The sequence below is a fragment of the Oncorhynchus masou genome, chromosome 32 (assembly GCF_036934945.1).
Source record: "Oncorhynchus masou masou isolate Uvic2021 chromosome 32, UVic_Omas_1.1, whole genome shotgun sequence".
NCBI lineage: Eukaryota > Metazoa > Chordata > Actinopteri > Salmoniformes > Salmonidae > Oncorhynchus > Oncorhynchus masou.
The window spans coordinates 55,760,951-55,784,332 of NC_088243.1; positions in this window are offsets into that span (position 1 = coordinate 55,760,951).

Genomic DNA, 23,382 nt, shown 5'->3' on the forward strand with positions numbered 1-23,382 from the left:
TATTCTCTGCGCAGTACTACAGTAGTAATAAGTTTGGTTTTCAGAAGTGTTTTTCTCGACTCAAAACAAGCCTGCCAAAATGAACTGCACAGCTTCATGTCATCAGTTTGGTCAGACTTAATACGATTATTATCTGCTGTAATTATCTTTAACAGTTTCCATTACAGCAGTAACCCTAAGTACAGGGTAACAATGCAGGAATAAGGGCTAATGTAAAATGAAACCCCATCTATCATTCCCCTAAGTCACAGATTTTTTTTGATTTTTTTACCTTTATTTAACCAGGCAAGTCAGTTAAGAACAAATTCTTATTTTCAATGACAGCCTGGGAACAGTGGGTTAACTGCCAGTTCAGGGGCAGAACGACAGATTTGTACCTTGTCAGCTCGGGGGTTTGAACTCGCAACCTTTCGGTTACTAGTCCAACGCTCTAACCACTAGGCTACCCTGCCTGGGTCAACTCAAGATCAGCACCTTTGAGAATGGACATTCCCATGACGACAGGTGGGCGGAGGGAAAGATTGCCCATCTGAGGAGAGCCACAATGTCTCGGGTAAGAACCAACATTAGGCATATTACTTATGAGACCGTAATAACCACTAGTTTAATAGGAGGGGTGTTGGTGGTGGCTGATATAGCAGAGGTACTCATGATGCGAGAGAGATAGATAGAGCACAAGCACCCCAGCACATAAACTACTGCAGCATAAATACTGGAGGCTGAGACGAGGGGTCAGGAGACACTGTGGCCCCGTCCAACGCTACCCCGGACAGGGCCAAACAGGCAGGATATAACCCCACCCACTGTGCAAAAGCACAGCCCCCACACCACTGGAGGGATGTCTTCAACCACCGTCGTACCATCCTGAGACGAGGCCGAGTATAGCCCACAAAGATCTCCGCCACGGCACAACCCGGGGGGGGGGGACAGGAAGATCGCGTCAGTGACTCAAACCACTCAAGTGACGCACCGTGCCTAGGGATGGCATGGAAGAGCACCAGTAAGCCAGTGACTCAGCCCCTGTAATAGGGTTAGAGGCAGATAATCCCAGTGGAGAGATGGGAATAGGCCAGGTAGAGACAGCAAGGGCGGTTCTTTGCTCCAGTGACGTTTCCATTCACCTTCACACTCCTGGGCCAGACTACACTCAATATTCAATAAAGACTTAAAGGTTGAGACCGAGTCTGCGTCTCTCACATGGGTAGGCAGACCGTTCCATAAAAAATGGAGCTCTACAGGAGAAAGCCTTGCCTCCAGTTGTTTGCTTAGAAATTCTAGGGACAGTGAGGAGTCCTGCGTCTTGTGACCGTGGTGTATGTGTAGGTATGTACGGCAGGACCAAATCGGAAAGATAGGTAGGAGCAAGCCCATGTAATGCTTTGTAGGTTAGCAGTAAAACCTTGAAATCAGCCCTTGCCTTAACAGGAAGCCAGTGTAGGGAGGCTAGCACTGAAGTAATATGACATGTTTTGGTTCTCGTCAAGATTCTAGCAGCTGTGTTTAGCACTAACTGAACTTTATTTAGTGCTTTGTCCGGGTGGCCGGAAAGTAGAGCATTGCAGTAGTCTAACCTAGAAGTGACAAAAGCGTGGATACATTTTTCTGCATCATTTTTGGACAGAAAGTTTCTTGATTTTTTTCGTCAAAAGATAGATCAGGGTCCAGAGTAACGCCGAGGTACTTCACAGTTTTATTTGAGACGACTGTACAACCATCAAGATTAATTGTCAGATTCAATAGAAGATCTCTTTTGTTTCTTGGGACCTAGAACAAGCATCTCTGTTTTGTTCGAGGTTAAAAGTAGAACATTTGCAGCCATCCACTTCCTTATGTCTGAAACACAGGCTTCCAGCGAGGGCAATTTTGGGGCTTCACCATGTTTCATCGAAATGTACAGCTGTGTGTCATCCGCATAGCAGTATATAGTGGTCCCAAAACGGAACCTTGAGTAACACCGACATTTACAGTTGATTTGTCAGAGGACAAACCATCCACAGAGACAAACTGATATCTTTCCGACAGATAAGATCTAAACCAGGCCAGAACTTGTCCGTGTAGACCAATTTGGGTTTCCAATCTCTCCAAAAGAATGTGGTGATCGATGGTATCAAAAGCAGCACTAAGGTCTAGGAGCACGAGGACAGATGCAGAACCTCGGTCTGACACCATTAAAAGGTAATTTACCACATTCACAAGTGCGGTCTCAGTTCTATTATGGGGTCTAAAACCAGGCTGAAACGTTTCATATACATTGTTTGTCTTCAGGAAGGCAGTGAGATGCTTCACAACAGCTTTTTCTAATGTTTTGAGAGGAATGGGAGATTCATTATAGGCCGATTCATTTTTTTTTTTTTTGTGGTCAAGGTTTGGCTTTCAAGAGATGTCAAGAGATACAGTACTAAAACACTTGAGTTGTCTCCCTTGATCCTAGGTCCTGGCAGAGTTCTGCAGACTCAGGACAACTGAGCTTTGAAGGAATACGCAGATTTAAAGAGGAGTCCGTAATTTTCTTTCTAATGATCGTGATCTTTTCCTCAAAGAAGTTCATGAATTTATCACTGCTGAAGTGAAAGCCATCCTCTCTTGGGAAAGCTGCTTTTTAGTTAGCTTTGATACAGTATCAAAACTACATTTTGGATTGTTCTTATTTTCCTCAATTAAGTTGGAAGAATAGGATGATCGAGCAGCAGTGAGGGCTCTTTGATACTGTACGGCACTGTCTTTCCAAGATAGTTGGAAGACTTCCAGTTTGGTGTGGAGCCAGTTCCATTCCAATTTTCTGGAAGCTTGCTTCAGAGCTCGGGTATTTTCTATATACCAGGGAGCTAGTTTCTTATGACAAATGTTTTTTGTTATTAGGGGTGCGACTGCATCTAGGGTATTGCGCAAGGTTAAATTGAGTTCCTCAGTTAGGTGGTTAACATATTTTTGTACTCTGACGTCCTTGGGTAGGTGGAGGGAGTCTGGAAGGGCATCTAGGAATTGTTGAGTTGTCCAAGAATTTATAGCACAAATTTTTATGCTCCTTGGTTGGGGTCTGAGCAGATTATTTGTTGCGATTGCAAATGTAATGAAATGGTGGTCCGATCGTCCAAGATTATGAGGAAAAATATTAAGATCCAAATCAAATCAAAATGTATTTGTCACATACACATGGTGAGCAGATGTTAATGCGAGTGTAGCGAAATGCTTGTGCTTCTATTTCCGACAATGCAGTAATAACCAACAAGTAAACTAACTAACAATTCCAAAACTACTGTCTTATACACACAAGTGTAGGGGGATAAAGAATATGTACATAAAGATATATGAATGAGTGATGGTACAGAGCAGCATAAGCAAGATACAGTAGATAGTATTGAGTACAGTATATACATATGAGATGAGTATGTAAACAAAGTGGCATAGTTAAAGTGGCTAGTGATACATGTATTACATAAAGATGCAGTCGATGATATAGAGTACAGTATACAGTGCCTTGCGAAAGTATTCGGCCCCCTTGAACTTTGCGACCTTTTGCCACATTTCAGGCTTCAAACATAAAGATATAAAACTGTATTTTTTGTGAAGAATAAACAAGTGTGACACAATCATGAAGTGGAACGACATTTATTGGATATTTCAAACTTTTTTAACAAATCAAAAACTGAAAAATTGGGCGTGCAAAATTATTCAGCCCCTTTACTTTCAGTGCAGCAAACTCTCAAAGTTTCAACTGTTCTGCTTTATTATTATTCGACCATGCTGGTCATTTATGAACATTTGAACATCTTGGCCAGGTTCTGTTATAATCTCCACCCCGCACAGCCGGAAGAGGACTGGCCACCCCACATATGCTCTCTCTAATTCTCTTTCTTTCTCTCTCTCGGAGGACCTGAGCCCTAGGACCATGCCCCAGGACTACCTGACATGATGACTCCTTGCTGTCCCCAGTCCACCTGGCCGTGCTGCTGCTCCAGTTTCAACTGTTCTGCCTTATTATTATTCGACCATGCTGGTCATTTATGAACATTTGAACATCTTGGCCATGTTCTGTTATAATCTCTACCCGGCACAGCCAGAAGAGGACTGGCCACCCCACATAGCCTGGTTCCTCTCTTGGTTTCTTCCTAGGTTTTGGCCTTTTTAGGGAGTTTTTCCTAACCACCGTGCTTCTACACCTGCATTGCTTGCTGTTTGGGGTTTTAGGCTGGGTTTCTGTACAGCACGTTGAGATATCAGCTGATATATACGAAGGGCTATATAAATTGATTTGATTTGATTTGAACAGTTTTGAAAAAAAAATATTCTTCCAAAATGAAGGCGATGCAAGAGAGAAATAGAGAGATTTAGTATTTTTTCAGTTTCACTTAACAAGCAAATGCAGCTACAGTAGCTAGTTCAGCCTACTGAAACACCCTCCTCAAACAGGGGGATACTATGTTAGCTAGCTGGCGATGACTATCCAACACAACACTGGAACTCTTCCAAGGTAACCTTCTGGTTTGACTAATGTATTGCCACCGGGGCCATCCCGTGTAACTGATTATTGACTGTATATTGTAAATGTACTGCATGATTGTAGTGATTTACTGACATGTTAGTTATATTAGCTATGCTGACCATGACCTTACTTTAGCAAATATGCTGACAACGATGTAGGTTGTGTGTTGCGGTTTGGCTTGGAAAGGTTTTTCTATCTGGTCACATACAGCTGATGTGTTGTGCATTGAACTCCACAAGCAAAGAGAAGAGGTGAGAGGAGAGCCAATGCGTGAAGGAATACAACGTGGCTGATATGAAATCGAGCTGTAAACTCGTGATCAGGGGTGTATTCATTATTCGGTTGGTAAACTTTTCTGAAACGGAAGCAAATGGATTAAAAACGGGATAAACATATATGTGTTTACCTACTTTGATTCATAGGCTAGGTTGCAGCAACCTCATGATGGCTATAGGGAAAATGTTAGTATCATGTAGTAACCTAAACCTATCGCTGTTACATTTAACTGGGTTAAACAGTCATCCCTCATCTTAAATGGCACTGACCACCGCTGATGGGTTCTAACAACTCTTATCACATCCTCATCCCCTTCTGACGGGGCACTGATACGCTACCTATCATAACCACCAGGGGGAATGGGAATGTAACGTAATTGAGCTGCAGGGCATTATGTTTTTTGTAGTTCAGCACTTATACTCACACAGTAAGAAGAGAATCATATTTCTACCAGTTTCTCATTGCAGGAATCCTCTCAATCTACACAGGTGTGCAACCCTCCAAGAAAATTGTATTATTACACTGGTATTAGCTGTGTCGCGATACAAAACCTTCAGCCCCGCCCCTTGGCCGGCAGCGGGGTGCTATAGGTGGTTAGCGTCCCGTTCCCTGGATTGTGCGGGTTCACCAGCGGGTTCTCTAACGCCTCATTCTCAAATATACGCCATCTGTATGTCTACATCTAGAAACTATTCTACCATTTTCAAATATATCAGCATATTCTCCCTCCATACGCCAAAACTCATGTTCGTCCTCGCTATACCACTCCTTCCTTTTTCTATCACAACTCTTAAAGCATAAACATCTCTTGCAAAGCGGCATAACACTAACACCATCCTTATTGCCCCACTGGGAAGTGTACTTTCCTCTGGTTCCTGATTCACAGCCTGTGCATCTTTGAACCCGTCTCTGTGGTCCTTCTTCTCCAACCTGTTGAATAGTTCTCATAAGCCATCCCATGTAATTCAACAGTGCCAGTTCTCTTATCCCAGTCTACTTCTTGTCCCTTGTAAACCATTGTTAAATTTAACTCTTCTGGCTCTTCTACATGTCCCCATCTGTCTCCCTTGTTTACTATGGGTTTTAGGGTTGGCCACTTATCTCTGCGGGCTAGACATAACATACATACGTTGTCTAATATCCGTCCTCTTAACATTAATCTCCCGCTGAGTACCCCTTCAGTATTTCTATCACATGAGCCACATGTTTTAAGAGCGGCAGGGTGAGGAATTATTATTACTGGTGCTATCCACCCTACAGGATAATCCCTAGTGTCTGGGAACTCAGTCATACCTTTACGTTCTAATTCTTGCCATCGGGTCATTACTCTGTGCCCTATTGGCCTATTAACTTCTTCTTCTTCCCAATCTTCTCCCCCGGACTGGATGTCTTCCATGGGGCCCTGGAGAAAGAAAGGTTATTCTCCTATTGTCTGCCTTGCCCCTTCCTGGTTCTCTTTTTGTCCCTGTGACTTTGAGGCCCATCGTTCCCCTGGGGTTCATTCTGGGTCAGAGCTCCTACAGCTCTTTCTGCGGCCAGGGTCAAGTCGGCCAGTCTATGTCCTAAGACTGCGAGGTTCTCCCTATATCTTAGCTCTAACTTTGTGTCGGGGCCATTCCTTACAGGCCCTCTTTGCTGGGGTCTGGGGGCACTGAGGTAATACAAGTGTGCCCGTAAGAATGTCTATGATTCCCTGGCTCCCTAAGCCTGAACCCATTTTTTGACCTAAGGCCTCTTTGGGTTCCTCCTCTGTGCTTCCTACTGAAGTCAGCCAGAGTTTTACTTTCCCCTGTCTCAGTACACCCAATTACTTTGGACATTGGCTTCCCCCTAGCCTTTCTAATGGCTATCGTCTGCACTAGGGAGCCAGTGTTCCTTTACAGCCACATAATTGTTTAGGTTCCACTGGTCACAGCTGAGTCTTTCCCATTTTGGTGGGAAGATTTGACAACTTAGTAGTGATCTAGCACTCCTGTACATGAACAGGGGGCTATGTTTTAGCATGGTGAGGTCTTCCTGAGACCAATGGGCTTCCAGGTCTTTAACTACCAGAGCCTTGTCCCACTGCCCGGTCAGCGTACCATTTCCTATGTCCCCAGCCACCCTCCGGTGGTTAAGGGTCAAGGTTCGGTATCCCGGCTTTCTCCATGCCTTTCTGGGCCATGAGTCGCTTTTCCAGAGATTCAGGTTGGGTCCGTTGGGACTCAATTTCCTGATCCATCTGTCTAAGGGACACAGGGGAGATCCCTTCGGTGTTTCGCCACACCCTCTCCAGGATCTTCTCTATCTATCAAGTAGACCACCTGTGTGTCCCAACAAACATCCCAGACATATCCAGGTGGTTCCACTAAGAACTACTCACTGTATGCTTTCTTGAGCTAGCTCCCCTGGCGCTAACTTTCCACACTTTCCGCAATTTATCATTACTTAACCTTGGCTGCCCCTAATATTTGACAACAAGTTTTAGCTACCATTTCCTCGTGATGCCCAGGAGCCTGGTCCTCGAAGTCAGATTGGTTGGAGTAATTGGCTGCCATGCTTCAATTTTAGCAAGTTCTTGGTCCGCTAATTTTTAAGATACCTAAGTCTCAGTCTAACCCTCTTTTATATTATTTTCTCACCAACACTGTCACTTCTCTTGTTTAGCCCTTCCCTGATGCACTTCTTAGAATAACATCCGGTTTAAAAGTGCTACTGTCTGGGTTCCTGTAGGCCCCTTCAGAGGTTTGTGACTTCTATTAATCTCCCGTGGGGGTCGTCTTGGGTTTGTCTGTTCTGCTCTACAGTTTTAGCGTAACCTTGGTGCACTCTTTCATATACCATACTCCAGATGATCAATTCTTTCATTACTTTCCAAAGTAGCTTTAGGATTAGTTTTAGTATTTTTAGGGTTAATTTCATCATTATTTTAATACCCTTGAAAAGTATTTTCCACAGTTTGCATAATCCTTGATCTACAGGGAGGCCCAATCGTTTAGCATACCCTATTGCTACCATTATTCCAATAAAGATCAGTATTCCTATTGTTATACTTAGTCCTAGCCAAAATTTTGCTTTAACTTTATTCCACCAAGTGGTTACGGCCTCCCATTTGTCTTCAATAGCTCTCATCACCTTTTTGACTGGTTCTACCACTAAATCCCTTGCTGCTTTAGTTATGCCCATAGTAAATCCTCCCCAGGCCATAACTAACCACTTTCCTCCGGTTCCACCTTTAATAGTGGTATCTGCGTCTCTGTACCACATTATACATTCTGAGCCTTCTTTCCAGAAGTCTTTATTAAATATGTTACAGTAGTTTTCCTGACCCATAGTTTGAAGCAATTTTATGGTTCTTTTTATTATCTTACTTAGAGTTAGTGGAGTTGTCCATTAACTGCTTACATAGGGAATTATTCCAGACTTGTGTCAGGTTGTTTTCCCATTCGGACCCTGCTCCCCAGGAGTCCTGCCATTGTTGTTGTTTCTTGGGCCACATTAGTTTTAGAGCCCATTCCTTATATCCTTCCATAAACCACCTGCCTATTAAAGGGTCCATGGTGTATCTAGCCCAGCTCGCTAGCGCTGGGTCCGTTCTAAGTGTTTGATCTCTGGTTCCAGGTATATCTCCTGGGTTTACATGGAACTTAAGCCCTCCATAGCATGCTAATTGTACATATCCCCCAGTACGCGGGGTTGGGTCCAGAGGTCTTTTTGACCAACCCAGTGCTATTGTGTCTGAGGTTTTTGATATCCCCATAGTGGTGCCTGTGTTACTGGCCTCATTTTCTCTGATTACAGTTTAATTTACTTCTATGGCCTTTCTTCTCATTTTGTCTGTAGTAGTGTTCCCTTTTTGTAAGGTCAAACCGTACATCCAGATGAACGAATCATTATTTACTCTGCCTATGGGTGGAAAACTATACCCAAACTGATGCACATGTTCCATTCTATCTTGGGTTCTAATTTTCCTCATAATGACTCCCCCAACTAATTTTCTGGAAGGGCACGCACCCCTTGTGTTTGCCCAATCTATCAGTTGTTGGTTCGCTTCCTCATTTCTCCCTGTGAATGCTGGAGCTACTCCCAACATTCCGGGCGAGGGATAATGCCCCCCTGACCATCTATGAAAGTGGGGGATCCCTGACTCTTTTAGATTTCCATGGGCTGAAATACAATGATATCTTGCCCAGGCTTCTGTTTTATTTGCGGGGGTTTTAACCCATTTGTCATAATAATGTTGTGCCGTCTTTCCTTTTTCCCTATGAAACCTATTGTTTGGTTCTTGTCCCCAGTTCCATAGGGGAGCTTCAGCACACATTTCCTGCGCCATCTCTAGACTAGGTTGATGATTTTCTTGCAAACTTTGAAGGTCTAGAGTGGTCCATGGGGTTGACCTAGGGTAGGCCATCCCTGGATTTGAACTATTATGGGTTGTGAGGCATACCCATCCTGTGGTAGCATATTTTATTGGTGTTTCCCCGGTTCTAGTGGAGTGAGGGATATCGTGTCCCCACACTCCATACTCCATTCTGTGGAATCTATCCACAGGGCCGCTAATGATTCCTGGGTAGTTATACGTTCTGTTTTTCGTATATGGTAGAATAATGCCATTCCTACCTCCTAATATTCTATTGTCCCATGAGGAGGCATTGCCTGGGTGCAAATACAGTACTATATCTGCTAACCATTTAGTTTCAGGGTTCCCTGAGTTTCGTGCCCTACGGTTCATGTTTCTTCGTATTCTATATTTTACTTTGGTCCTGCTGCCTTTCACACATAGCACATTCAATGTTTCTGTGATTTCCTGTGTTTTCTGTGTTTGCTTTTGTGCTTCTGCTGATGTGTTAGCTGAGCTATTTACGCTAGGCATGTTTTCTGTACCACTGGCTCTTGGAACGCTTGTGGTTACTGTTGTACTTGCAGCTGGTGTGGTTAGGTTACTCATACTGCTCGTGTTTTTTTCCGAGGCAGCTGGACTCTGGGGTGCCATGGTAATAGACAGAGTTTTGAAGAAATGAGGCCAGGTCGTGGTGTGCAGAGCGGCTTGAGGGCCGTGGCACTCCACCTTTGTCCATGACTGACTCTGAGTGGCTTGATCGTAAATAAATTCAATCTCTGTCACGTTACTACTATCTCCTAGTTGCCCTTTCCATTGGCCCCCTTTATAAGAGCTCGTATATATTGGCCATTTTCACAGGTTTGATTAACACCGCTCCTTGGGCTATGTTTACTAGCCATCCTTGCAGGGTGTTATTAGTTATTGATTTCCATAGTACCACTAGACTGCTATTATTGTTCCAGGTATCGGTCCAGTGGGTATTATTCCATTTTTGTTTTAATTTTACCGATGGATATCCCGGACAATCTGTCCTATTTATTGGGGAATACCAATACAGTGCACCCCATCTTTTGGTAAAGGCTCTATACGTGGGGATGCTACTCTGGCATCTTTCCTGCGCTATTTCTATGCTTTTTAGTACTTCTCTTTCTTGTTGCTCATAGATAACCCCTATGGTTAATCCAAATACTATAGCGCTTGGCACTATGATTATGGTGGAAAGAATACTTACCCACCAACACCATCCTACCTTACACTCCCTATGCCTGGTTCTATATTCCCCCAGCCTCATGCTTCCCTGTGGAGACAGAGTAGGGGTATATTAGTTTCTTACTTTTTATAGATGGGAGACCTAGTGTGGCCTGTGTCCCTTTGCCTTGACATGCTCTCTCCAGAGTTTTGCATGTTAGTGGTCGTTTTTCTTTTTAACCTCTTGATGCTATGGGGGCGCTATTTCATTTTTTTATTTTGTCACAAAAAGATGCTCGACTATGCATATAATTGATAGCTTTGGAAAGAAAACACTCTGACGTTTCCAGAACTGCAAAGATATTGTCTGTGAGTGCCCCAGAACAGATGCTACAGGCAAAACCAAGATGAAACTTCAACCAGGAAATGAGCAGGATTTTTGAGGCTCTGTTTTTCATTGTCTCCTTATATGGCTGTGAATGCGCAAGGAATGAGCCTGCCCGATCTATCGTTTCCCCAAGGTGTCTGCAGCATTGTGACCTATTTGTAGGCATATCATTGGAAGATTGACCACAAGAGACTACATTTGCCAGGTGTCCGCCCGGTGTCCTCCGTCGAAATTGGTGCGTCATCTTCAACTGCACGTCTTTTTCCAAACGATTCACCGGAGAAAGGAGACTACCACGAACATATATCAATGAAGAGATATGTGAAAAACACATTGAGGATTGATTCTAAACAGCGTTTGCCGTGTTTCCGTCGATATTATGGAGTTAATTTGGAAAACAGTTTGCCGTTTTGATGACTGAATTTTCGGGGTTTTTTGGTACCCAAATGTGATGTACAAAACGGCTATCAATACTCTTACACAAATGCTTGTTTTGCTATGGTTCAAAAGCATATTTTGAAAATCTGAGATGACAGTGTTGTTAAGAAAAGGCTAAGCTTGAGAGCTAGCACATTCATTTCATTTCATTTGCGATTTTCATAAATGGTTAACATTACGTTATGCTAATGAGCTTGAGGCTATAACTGGATACAGGTTTTTTTCATAGCCAAACGTGAACAAAACGGAGCGATTTATCCTACACAAATAATATTTTTTTGAAAAACTGAACATTTACTATCTAACTGAGCGTCTCCTCATTGAAAAAATCTGAAGTTCTTCAAAGGTAAATGATTTTATTTGAATGATTTTCTTGTTTTTGTGAAAATGTTGCTGGCTGAATTCTAGGCTTATAGCTATGCTAGCTATCAATACTCTTACACAAATGCTTGTTTAGCTATGGTTGAAAAGCATATTTTGAAAATCTGAGATGACAGTGTTGTTAACAAAAGTCTAAGCTTGAGAGCAAATATATTTATTTCATTTCATTTGCGATTTTCATGAATAGTTAACGTTGCGTTATGCTAATGAGCTTGAGGCTATAAATAGAATCCCGGATCCGGGATTGCTCGACGCAAGAAGTTAATAGGTTTAATCATCGTCTCAGTTTCCCTTGTGGTTCAGGAGGGGCAGCTTCATTTCTACCCCTTCCCTCTCCAGGAACTGCCTTCCTGTCTACCAGCATACCAGCTCTCCCCCAATGGAGTTCCCTGACTGGTCTGCTCATACCTTCCCACCAACATCGTCTGATAAAGCCATGGTGGTTGTTCCTTTCATGATTATTGTCTATATTATAATCATCATCTTGCTCCCAGTCACGCCTGTTTAATAGCAACTGGCTGAGGTATTCCCTGGGATTCCATTTGGAGAATTTCCCATCTACCCACATCCAACAGGTTGGGTCTCCTGGTTGAGTTCCGTATCCCGTAAGGGGTATCTAGTCCCTTTTCCTTTCCTCTGACCAGTGCTCCACCGTATTATTTTGTCCTGGTAATCCCATTAACTCTCTTGGACTAGGCCCTGAACTGGTTGGGGTGCTATTTAACTCTATGCATGCTTGCACTAGCTTTGGTCCCCAATCTTTGTCCGCTCTCCACAACCCCAAAGTTGTTTTGAGTTTGCCAATGGTCCTCTCTGCACACCCATTTGCTTGAGGTGTGTAGGGAGGTGAGAAAGTGTGCTTTACTCCCCTCTGGGTGCACCATTCCTCTACCCTTTTGTTTTTATACTGAAGCCCATTGTCAGTCCTGATCGATTGAAACTGTCCTAGGGTCAAAGTCAAAAGGTTAAGCATTGTCAACACAGGCATGTTTTCACTGTGTGTACCATTGTGTAGCCTGTTGCCATGCACACCGCTACTATAGCATACCTATGTCCCAGTACCGTAGCACTTTTCATGGGACCCATAGTCTCTAATGCTATTGGACTCCAGGGCATGTTTTGATGTGTTGATCAGACACTCTTCCTAGATTACTAGGCTTTTGCTCTTGACAGGTAATGCACTGCTGGCACACCGTTTGGCCTCTACTGGGTCAAATTCAATCTGGTCCTGTCTAAGACACTTCATAAAGATTTTGGGATCTAGATGTCCCCAATCTATGTGTAACGCCTTGAGTTAGTCTGCTTCAGTTTTGTAGAGAATTATTCTGCCCATCTGGACTAGTTCATCTACTTCCTTGTTGATTGAAGTCAGCTTCCTTTCCACCCCCATCTACTGTGTGGGCTTTTTGGTGACTGACAACAATATCCATTCTATCCATTAACTCGTGGATCTTTCTCCACTCTCCTTCGTGCTGAATTGTTTTGTTTTTAGCACTTCTGTAACCATTGTTCTGCCATATCTTTTTGTCAGAAGTCATGGCCTGGGCACTGTATTAACTGTCTGTAACCAGTTCTATTCTCTTTAGATTGGGTGTAGAACAGTGTAGCAGTGCTTCCATTATGGCCATGACTTCTGCTTTCTGGGCAGTGCCTGCTATTTCTTGTTTCCTTTTTATGAGTGTTTCGCCAGTGGCTTTGTTTTTTTCAATAAAAGCCCACTTGGTTACTCCTGTTTTCTCACTTCCATCCGTGAGCACTACTATGTCCCTAGGTTTATCCTCTTTTGGTTTTACCTTGACTGTTGTAGGTCCTGGTCCTGGTTCGTCAGTGTCCCATCCTTGGTCACTGATGAACATAACTCCTTTGGTGGCATGTACGTTCCTCCACTTATCCCAAGTGGTGGTTGTAATACCTACCATTTTTTTTCGTGTGGTTAGTGGCCCATAGTTCGTTTTGTTCTGTGTCTTTTATGATTATGGCCTGTCCTTGGGCAAGGGACACTATTTTGTTCCAGTGTAGCTCTAGCAGGGCCATTTTAGCCCCTGTACTGGAGTACTTCATTGTGGGCCCTTTCAGCTGTTTGCTGTAACATTTTAATTGTTTTTCCTGATAGCTCATTCGAAATCCAAATGTAGCCATCCCTCACCACCTCTAGCCCTTCAAGTTTCAGACACAGCCAGAAGGGTACGTTGGGGTCTCTGGGCTTATTTTCTTGGGCTTCTATGGCCATTAATTTCAAATTTTCCCAGGATTCTTCAATTTTCTTGTCCCATGTTATGGTTTGTCTACCATATTCTTTGTTATGCCTCTGTAGCAATGCTTTGCAGCTCTGCTATAACCTGTGACGTGGTTTCTTAGATACCCTATTTTGCCTAGTGCCCTCTGCATTTCCTTTACTGTGTGAGGCTTGCTGAGCTTTGCTACTTTTTCAAAGAAATTTTGGCTTGCGGTGATTCCAGTGCCTATAGTGAAACCGAGAAAGTTCACTTCCTCTCGACCTATTTGGCTCTTTGTCAAGTTCAGTTTCATGCCTGCTCTGTTGAGTCTGTCTAGGGCTGCTATTACTGCCTCTGTGTGTTCTGACTCTCTCTATTTGGTCTGGAACAACAAAAAAAAAATCATTTTTTATGACTCCCCTTACTTATAATTTTTTCTGCGTCCGATAAGCTGAGGAGATTTTCTTCTCCTTGTAGTATATTTATCCCTATGTGGTTTATTATTTTCATATCCTTTTTTTAAAGTCCATCCTGAAATTTTACCCTGAGGCGTCCACTCTTTGCAATATTTACTTCCATGTAAAGTCCCATTCCCCTACTCCTGTGTCAGTGTCTAACTGACCTAATACATTTGCACATGGGCCACTATCTGTCTCAGCTCTTTCAATGTAGTTATGTATATGTTTAACCTCTTGAAACTCCCCATCCCGGATCCGGGATTGTGACTAAGCCTCAGGCTCATTAGCATAACGCAACGTTAACGATTTCTGAAAATCGCAAATAAAATTAAAATAATGCGTTTGCTCTCAAGCTTAGCCTTTTCTTAACAACACTGTCATCTCAGATTTTCAAAGTATGCTTTTGAACCATAGAAATTGACTAATTTGTGTAAGAGTATGCAAAGCTAGCATAGCATTTTGTGTAGCATGTAGCACGCAACATTTTCACAAAAGCCAGATAACCAAATAAATAAAATCATTTACCTTTGAAGAGCTTCTGATGTTTTCAATGAGGAGACTCCCAGCCACATACCAGATGCGCAGTGTTTCCTGAAAGCGTCTGTGTGTAGGAGAAATCGTTCCGTTTTCTACATTGCGCCTGGCTACCGAAACGAACCGAAAATGCAGTCACCTACAACGTGAAACTTTTTCCGGATTAACTACATAATATCGACCGAAACATGGCAAACGTTGTTTGGAATCAATCCTCAAGGTGTTTTTTCACATATCTCTTCATTGACATGCAGTTCGTGGAAGCTTGCTTTCTCTCTGTGCCCCATGGAAAAATACTGGCAGGTGACTTTTGCGCACCAATTTCGGCGCAGGACACCGGGCGGACACGTGGTAAATGTGGTCTCTTATGGTCAATCTTCCAACGATCTGCCTACAAATACGTCACAATGCTGCAGACACCTTGGGGAAACAACAGAAAGGGCAGACTCATTCCTCTTGCGTTCACAGCCATATAAGGAGATCATGAAAGACAGAGCCTCAAAAATCCTTGTCATTTCCTGGATGCCAAGTCATCTTGGTTTTGCCTGAAGCTCACGTTAAAGGGCACGCACAGAGAAGATATTTGTATTTCTGGACACGTCAGAGTGTTTTCTTTCGAACAGTAGCAATTATATGCATAGTCGAGCATCTTTTTGTGACAAAATATCTTGTTTAAAACGGGAACGTTTTTCTTCCAAAAATGAAATAGCGCCACCATAAGTGTAAGAGGTTAACTTCCTCTAAACTGCTGCTTTTAATGGCTGTGGTTTAAAACCGGCCTTTTTCGCTTCCGCATCTGCTTCATGTTGCTGCAGCTAATACTGACAGTACCAGATATGGTCTCTGTTTCCAAATATTGACTGACTGTCTCACTGTCTCCCTGTTTACACTAATGCATTTTATAGAACTCAACATTTCTATGTAGTAACCTATAAGATAATTATATAGTACAACTTAATTAACCCGATACTCTCAATGACCCTGGGTCACAACAGATGCCATATATTCTTGTCATCTTTCTACTATTTGAAGACAAACCTTCAAATGATTAGATAAGGCCAAAACGCTGCTAAACATAGCATATGTTTTCTGTACTAATGAAATCTCTCTTTCGGGAGTCCACTGTATTTTATCTAACAATAACCTGGGTTTAATCTTAACTCAGTCTCATCAATAATTTTATATATGTTGCGTAGTATGTGATCCATTACCCACAGTACTTTATTATCCCTAAGAACTGCAACATATTTATTTTCATAATTAAATTTAATGCTTATAAAATCACTCTTTTTCTACCTTCATCTTTTTTTGCCCTGTTGGCTTAAAATATATCCTAAATATTTAACATAAATCTTCCTGCATGGCTCTCAACATTACACTAGTGTCTCCTAGATTCGTTGGAGTCCCGTCTTATAGCAGGGCCATTGCCATGGGGTACCAGGGCTGTGCATAGAAGGCCACTTTGCCACAATACACACTTACATCCTCTGGCCCCCCTTCTTTTTCTGGAATGACTTTTAATTAGAACCCATTTTCGTATTACTACGAGGTCTGCCTACCTTAACGGCGCAGAAAATAATTCACTCTTGTTAACATATCTTCACCTTGAGGTTTGTATAAATTTCCTATTTAGTTATAAACTCTATAATATTTTCTAGTTTCTTCAGGGATTTTTTTTCTTTTCTCAAAGAGTAGACTCTAACCCGTCATTGCTCTTTACCTTGAGATGTCACGAATCCCGCTTCCTGAGTCTGTGTTTGCCTGTGTTTCTGTCCTGGAGTGTGTTTCCAGTGTCCTGGAACGCACCCTGTCTTATTGTTTTGTACGTCTTGCTTGCCTTTAACTTACCGCCGTTTGTTTTGTCTACAGCCATTCACCCGGAACCCATACCCCATCCCTGTCTGCTCGACGCCAGTGTGTTGTTATCCATTGGATCTGCCTATCCACTCCCATCAACCCACCTCCGCTGCCCGCTCCTCCACCCGGAACTATCTACCCCCAACGCTCTCATTGATTAATAAATACTCACCATCTTTATACTCACCTTGTCCTGGTCTGCTTCTGGGTCCAATTCTGGTAAACCTTGACAGAACGATCCGGCCAGTGATGACCCAGCGGACCTGGACTCCGTTTGCCATACAATTACCCAGCAGGAGAAGATGTTGGGACAACACAACACGGCGCTACACGAGATAGCGGGTTCAATCCGGAACTTATCGGATAGATTAACGAGTATCCAGGATCAGCTCAGGTTGCCGGTGGATCATCCACCACCTCTTTCACCCATATCACCTGCCGATTTGGGAGCGGGTTCCTTCCGTGAGCCCAAGGTTCCGACACCGGAGAAGTACGAGGGAGATCTGGGAGGATGCCGTTCATTTCTTTTACAGTGTGGGTTAGTTTTTGATCTGCAGCCCAACTCTTACGCCACAGATAAGGCTAGGATAGCTTTTGTTATTGAGCTGCTGCATGGTAGAGCTCTGGAATGGGCTTCAGCTGTTTGGGAACGACGGGACACATGCATGACGTCATACCAGGGTTTCACGGCAGAGATGAGAAAGCTTTTTGACCATCCAGTCCGAGGTAAGGACGCAGCTAAACGTTTGTTCTCTCTTCGCCAAGGAGCTTGCAGTGTGGCAGACTTTGTGATAGAATTCAGGACATTGGCTGTGGAGAGTGGTTGGAATGAGGAATCACTACAAGCGTTTTTTTTTACCAGGGGTTGTCGGAGCAACTCAAGGACGAGCTGATCTCCGATCCAGAGCCTAGTGACCTAGATAGTTTGGTCACCTTAGCTATTCGGGTAGATAATAGAGTCCGAGAGAGAAGGAGGGAGAGGCAGTGGGGTCCATCACGAAGTGGACCAGAACGGGTTGATCATTTTCCCTCACACGGGATTAGTGGAGGAGTCCTGCCGCCAGATCCTGAACCTATGCAAGTGGGGCGGCATGGGTTAACCTCTTGAAACTCCCCATCCCGGATCCGGGATTGTGACTAAGCCTCAGGCTCATTAGCATAACGCAACGTTAACGATTTCTGAAAATCGCAAATAAAATTAAAATAATGCGTTTGCTCTCAAGCTTAGCCTTTTCTTAACAACACTGTCATCTCAGATTTTCAAAATATGCTTTTGAACCATAGAAATTGACTAATTTGTGTAAGAGTATGCAAAGCTAGCATAGCATTTTGTGTAGCATGTAGCACGCAACATTTTCACAAAAGCCAGATAACCAAATAAATAAAATCATTTACCTTTGAAGAGCTTCTGATGTTTTCAATGAGGAGACTCCCAGCCACATACCAAATGCGCAGTGTTTCCTGAAAGCGTCTGTGTGTAGGAGAAATCGTTCCGTTTTCTACATTGCGCCTGGCTACCGAAACGAACCGAAAATGCAGTCACCTACAACGTGAAACTTTTTCCGGATTAACTACATAATATCGACCGAAACATGGCAAACGTTGTTTGGAATCAATCCTCAAGGTGTTTTTTCACATATCTCTTCATTGACATGCAGTTCGTGGAAGCTTGCTTCTCTCTCTGTGCCCCATGGAAAAATACTGGCAGGTGACTTTTGCGCACCAATTTCGGCGCAGGACACCGGGCGGACACGTGGTAAATGTGGTCTCTTATGGTCAATCTTCCAACGATCTGCCTACAAATACGTCACAATGCTGCAGACACCTTGGGGAAACGACAGAAAGGGCAGACTCATTCCTCTTGCGTTCACAGCCATATAAGGAGATCATGAAAGACAGAGCCTCAAAAATCCTTGTCATTTCCTGGATGCCAAGTCATCTTGGTTTTGCCTGAAGCTCACGTTAAAGGGCACGCACAGAGAAGATATTTGTATTTCTGGACACGTCAGAGTGTTTTCTTTCGAACAGTAGCAATTATATGCATAGTCGAGCATCTTTTTGTGACAAAATATCTTGTTTAAAACGGGAACGTTTTTCTTCCAAAAATGAAATAGCGCCACCATAAGTGTAAGAGGTTAACTAAGGACGAGCGCCAACGTAGACGTGAGACCAACAGCTGCCTCTACTGTGGTAGCTCGGGACATTACATCTCTGTTTGTCCTCAGCGCCCGTTAAACTGCTCGGCTCGTTAAGTTTGGGAGGTTTGTTAGCGAGCCAGTTTCAACCACTCAAGAGCCCTGTTAGACCTCGTTTTCCTGCTACCCTCATAAATAAGAATCAGAGTTTAGCGATTAACGCTTTCATCGATTCAGGGGCGATGACAGCTTCATTGATGCCAACTTAGTGGAACAGCTGGGGCTTTCCAAGGAGCAATTACCGGAAGCCATTGAAGCAACCACTCTGAACGGCAGTAGTCTGGCACGGATCACTATGAGGACTGAACCGGTTAAGATGTTGTTGTCGGGGAATCATTCAGAGGTTATTTCTTTTTGCATTTTGCCTTCCCCCCATGTTCCTCTGGTTCTTGGATACCCCTGGCTAAGAGAACACAATCCTTCGTTCGATTGGGTGACTGGTAAGGTAACTAGTTGGAGCATTGAGTGCCATGCTAACTGCCTCAGGACTCCCTGTTCTCATGCTGTCCCCAGTCGGGTCAGTGAGTCTGCTCCTCCTGATTTGTCCCTGGTTCCTGAAACATATCACCAGTTGGGTGAGGTGTTCAGTAAGCAGAAAGCTCAGTCACTTCCTCTCCACCAACCTTATGATTGTACAATTAAGCTGTTCCCTGGAGCTGCCTTTCCCAAGGGACGGTTATACAGTATTTCTCGACCTGAGCGGGAAGCCCTGGAGACCTACATAAAGGAGTCTCTTGCTGCAGGTCTCATTCGTCCCTCGTCATCACCCCTGTGAGCTGGATTTTTTTGTGAGTAAGAAGGATGGCTCTCTTCGACCGTGTGTTGTTTATCGGGGGTTGAATGATATTACGGTCAAGAACAAGTACCCTTTGCCCTTAATGAGCTCCACTTTCGATTCTTTACAGGGTGCTACTGTGTTTACGAAGCTTGATCTACGCAATGCGTATCATCTGGTTCGGATCAAAGAGGGGGACGAGTGGTTGACTGGATTCAATACACCTATGGGACATTTCGAGTACCAGGTGATGCCGTTTGGACTTTCCAATGCTCCAGCAGTGTTCCAAAGTTTGGTGAATGACGTGCTGAGGGATATGATCGGTTTGTTTGTGTTCGTTTACCTGGATGACATCCTGATTTTCTCCAAGGAGCTTTCCAGCCACATCCAGCATGTTAAGCAGGTCCTGCAGCGGTTATTGGAGAACCGTCTGTTTGTGAAGGCAGAGAAGTGTGATTTTCACGCCCACACTACATCCTTCCTCGGGTACATCATCTCCAGGGGTGAGATCAAGATGGACCAAGAGAAGGTTCGGGATTGGGCCCGGCCCGGTACGAGACTGCAGCTCCAGAGATTCCAGGGATTTGCGAACTTCTATCGGAGGTTTATCCGTGATTACAGCCGGGTGGCCGCCCCTTTAACTGCTCTGACGTCTTGCACCAGAATTTTCTGTTGGACTCCTGAGGCAGACCGAGCATTTCTGAACTTGAAGAGCCGATTCACCAACGCGCCGATTCTCTCTCAACCTGACACTTCCCGTCAGTTTGTTGTTGAGGTGGACGCGTCTGAGGTGGGCGCCATCCTGTCCCAGCGTAGCTCCACTGATGGTAAACTCCATCCCTGCGCCTTCTACTCTTGTCGTCTTTCACCAGCTGAGAGAAACTACGATGTGAGTAACCGGGAGCTTCTCGCTGTGAAGCTTGCCTTGGAGGAGTGGCGTCACTGGTTGGAGGGAGCGGAGCAACCGTTTGTGGTCTGGACTGACCACAAGAATCTGGCTTACGTGCAATCGGCTAAACGTCTCAACTCCCGTCAGGCCAGGTGGGCTTTGTTTTTTGGACGCTTCAATTTTTCCCTGACATTCCGACCTGGGTCGAAGAACGGCAAAGCGGACGCCTTGTCCCGGATGTTCTCCAAGACGGATGAGAGTGGGGCCAAGACTGAGACGATTCTTCCCCAGAACCTTGTCGTGGGAGCCGTTACATGGAGGATTGAGGAGGAGGTGATTGCGGCCCTTCGGACGCAGCCCGGTCCCGGTAACGGTCCACCCGGTCGGTTGTTCGTGCCTGAGTCGGTCCGTTCTGCTGTTCTTCAGTGGTCCCACGCCAGCAAGATAGCTTGTCACCCTGGGGTTGCTCGGACTATGGCGCTGCTGCGCAGACGATTTTGGTGGCCTGCCATGGGAGAAGATACCCGGAGGTTTGTTGCCGCATGTCCTGTTTGTGCTCAGAACAAAAGTACCAATCGGCCCAGCTCTGGGCTTCTTCACCCCCTACCTATTCCTCGGCGACCTTGGTCGCATCTGGCCCTGGATTTTGTCACGGGATTGCCCCCTTCTGTTGGGAACACGGTCATTCTGACCATTGTGGACAGATTCAGCAAGTTTGCTCATTTTGTCCCCCTCTCCAAGCTTCCATCTGCCACGGAGACGTCCGAGATCCTGGTTAGGGAGGTTTTCAGGGTCCACGGATTGCCCAGTGACATTGTTTCTGACCGTGGTCCTCAGTTTACCTCTGCTGTCTGGAGATCCTTCTGTTTGGCCATTGGAGCTACAGTCAGTCTCACTTCTTATTGTTTTGTACGTCTTGCTTGCCTTTAACTTACCGCCGTTTGTTTTGTCTACAGCCATTCACCCGGAACCCATACCCCATCCCTGTCTGCTCGTCGCCAGTGTGTTGTTATCCATTGGATCTGCCTATCCACTCCCATCAACCCACCTCCGCTGCCCGCTCCTCCACCCAGAACTATCTACCTCCACGTTCTCATTGATTTATAAATACTCACCATCTTTATACTCACCTTGTCCTGGTCTGCTTCTGGGTCCAATTCTGGTAAACCTTGACATGAGATTGTATTTAGATTTCCTATTTAGTTATAAACTCTATAGTACTTTATTATTTCTCAGGGATTTTTCCTCAAAGAGTAGACTCTAACCCGCCATAGCTCTTTTACCTTGAGATTGTATTTAGATTTCCTATTTAGTTATAAACTCTATAGTACTTTCTTATTTCTCAGGGATTTTTCCTCATACAACGCCCATAGTGACGCTTACGCCCTATGTTAGCTTTACTTTCCCAAGGAAATAATACAATGTCAAAGTAGTTATACACTTTGAATAGAGGCTGGTGTTCCTTAATCATTTTATAATTAATTTCCACCTGTTCCAACAATTTCTAGTGAAGTTGATCAGTCTTCACGGGAAATTCTTAGGATTCAGGGCTATTTGCCTAATCCTGTTATTGTAGGGGCCGTCTGTTCCCTCTTGGTCAGCGATCCCAGGGTATTCCTGGTACGCACATTGCGAGCCTAGTGTTGGGTGACCTGCCTTTTGCCTGCGTATCATTTCCTGTTCTGTACCATTATTTTCTACCCTACTTTGCTCCTCATGAGCTGCCGTAGTATCTATGGTAGTTGCCATTTAGGGTTCTTTTCTGGAATTTTTTATCATCCCAGAAAGTTTGCCTTCCCTCTATTCCCAGAAGATGTTTTATGTCTACCGTTCTCAGTTTACCCCATGGCAAACCCGGTACGACGAAACATCCTGATGGTTTGTAAGGTAAGGTAATAGCTCGCCTATTTTTTGTAATTCCTCCTCATCCGCAGGGAGAGCCAATGCTCTCTCTGCATCTGGGTAGGTTGGTACTGCCGTAGCCATATCTCTAACTCTTTAAAGATACCTACTTTAGTAAGTTGTTTGGAAATAGAGCACTGGTAAGGGCCGTTAACTTAGGTAGTAGTAGAGTCTTAAAATAGAGGTGTGGGGCCCCACGTTGGGCGCCAAGTGTCGCGATACGAAACCTTCAGCCCCGCCCCTTGGCCGCAGCGGGGTGCTAGAGGTGGTTAGCATCCCGTTCCCTGGATTGGACAGGGCACTATAGATACTTCAGGTTATCTCGGTATAACCAGGACCGCTCGCGTAGCCCTGCCTCTCTTTCTGTATCGATATGTTGTCCACGTAGAGAGGTCTTTTGCCTTGTCACTCTCAACGGTCTAGCTCTAGCTGGGATGTGTGATCCCCACGTTTCTCCTCCAGACTCTTTGTTTCACCCCTAATTGATCCTTGAGTTGTTATTAAGCACTAGTCCTACCAGTCTCTATATGATTTCCCTGTGGTTGAGTATTTCCCCTCTGTGATGTATCTAGTTTAAAGTGTGAAGACCTTTAGTCAAGTTAGTCTCACTACTCTGCCCGTCGGCTATGTATCGCTTGGAAAATAAAACTTAGATGGATCGATAAGACAATTAAATTAATCACTACTGGACACACCTTCCTCCTTGTCTTTTAATGGTAACTCATTCTGTCATAAGGCATTGATCCCCGTTTCCAGTGTCCCAGTACCGGGGAGTGTCAGAGTTGTTATCTCCCGTGCCGTTAACTGTCTTTGAGAGAACCTTTTACTCGAGACAAAATAAGACTACTGTTTATTTTTGAAAACACTCTGTTTTTTGTCTTTTACAATCAAATACACTTCAAAATACACAATTTGTTACTCGGTTACACACAGCGTTAATCAAAAACATGCAAATGACTTAATGCTCTTATAAAAGAGCATTGCCTGGTACAATGATAACACTTATCTCTATATTAAATTCTTGTAGTTATTTAATTACCTTTGAGAGATGACGAGGAGACCCACGAGATCAGGAACAGAG